Source organism: Arvicanthis niloticus, chromosome 22 (assembly GCF_011762505.2).
Source record: "Arvicanthis niloticus isolate mArvNil1 chromosome 22, mArvNil1.pat.X, whole genome shotgun sequence".
Classification (NCBI taxonomy): domain Eukaryota; kingdom Metazoa; phylum Chordata; class Mammalia; order Rodentia; family Muridae; genus Arvicanthis; species Arvicanthis niloticus.
Genome location: NC_133429.1, coordinates 27,663,169 through 27,664,881, shown reverse-complemented (window position 1 = coordinate 27,664,881; position 1,713 = coordinate 27,663,169).

Sequence of the window (1,713 nt, the reverse complement as noted above, 5' to 3'; positions counted from 1 at the left end):
TCTTCTGTTTAAATGTTTCTACAAGTCTACTAAAAATCAATTAGAATTATATATATATATATATATATATATATATATATATGTATATATATCCTTTGTTAAAATAATGGTGATTTTATTATTAAAATATGCTGCCAATTTTGTTGATTAAAATAATTTTAATTTAATTAAAATGTAATTTTTACAATTTTGGAAAGAAATAGAATTCAGATCAATGTAAACTTCACAAAAAGAAGCTTATTAAAAGTATTCTTAGAAATAATTAAATACAATTATCCTCCAGTATCCCCAGAAAAGTAGTTCCATGGAAGTCCGTGACTATTTAAGTCTTTAATATAAAAGAGCATAGCAATTGCCCACATTGTATATACATCCTTCATATACTCTACCTACTTGTAAGAATTAATACAATAATAATGTCATGAAAATGCTATGTTCTTTAGGGGATAATTGTAAAATAAGTTTTACATGATCAGTTCAGACAATTTATCCCCAGTACATTTTTTTTGACTGCAGTTGCTTGAATCTAACATGGGAGGTCTCGAGGATATGCAAACCTAACTGTATATTGTTCAAATATGCTTAAGAAATGATTAAATAATGTTTGATAAAAAATCACTTATAGAGATCAGATGTGTTTCTAGTTAGTCTATAACAAAATAAGACTATGAAGTACAAATTAAAGGAGAGTAAAAACAAAAAAACAATAAAAAAGAAAGTGTCAGATACACAATGCTTACGTTGTTTTTAGCTGTGCTTCTGTTAGAAGTCAGGAGTTGGCTTGATTTTATTACCATGCGGCTTGGTGAGTGACAAAAATCTGTTTTTTATATATTGGAATTTCGTGACTCAGGAGTCTCACTGACACAGCCCTTGGTTTAACACTGAGCTATCATGAAGAAAAAAGAATAAACAAAACTGGTTCTCTAGTTTTTATTGGAGTCCTACTGTCATTTCAAACACAACACCAAGAAAAAGTGACTCTACTTTGACCTGGATGTCACAGCTTTTAAGGACAGCAGAGAGAAAGAATCATCAAATGAGGGGTCCACATCAATTGTGCTCTGACACAATGGCATTATGGGAGGTGGTTCTTGTAAAAACATACCAAGAAGGGTAAAACTGCCACTTTTATCTCTCTGCCTTGAGGAGCTCAGAATCACTAATAGAGAAGAATCCCTTTGCTCATCCACTGCCATCCCCATTACTAATGTTGAAAAATATAAAACTTCCAGTGACATGTTTGCTCTCCACTCTGCCAGAAATTGGTGTGTAGTGGTGTTTGTATACAAATCTGATTAGTATTCTTTGGAGAGAACTACATTGGTTCTGCTTTATCTGAGAGCAGACGGAGCCAGCCCTAAAGTGAGGCTGGTCATATTTTTCAAAGGTATAACCTATTCTAGAAGTGTTCTCTTTTTAATGAAATGAGCCATCAGGGTGGAGAAGAATCTCTTGTCTTATGACTAATGTGCATGGATAATTGATAATCTACTTTGGAAATCATGGTTTTTTTTCTCCAAGGCTGTGGGCAGAGATTGATTTTAAAATTTAAAATATCATCTTCTACTGTCTCACTTGTAATTTAATTGAATTAGGATTTTATGAGTTCCTTCTTTCTGGACAGTTTGCTCCCTCTTAGCTGATTGTTTTGTGAGAATGTTGGTGTCCAAGGAAGAGGCAACTTGGGTACATATTGACAGGGAGCATTTT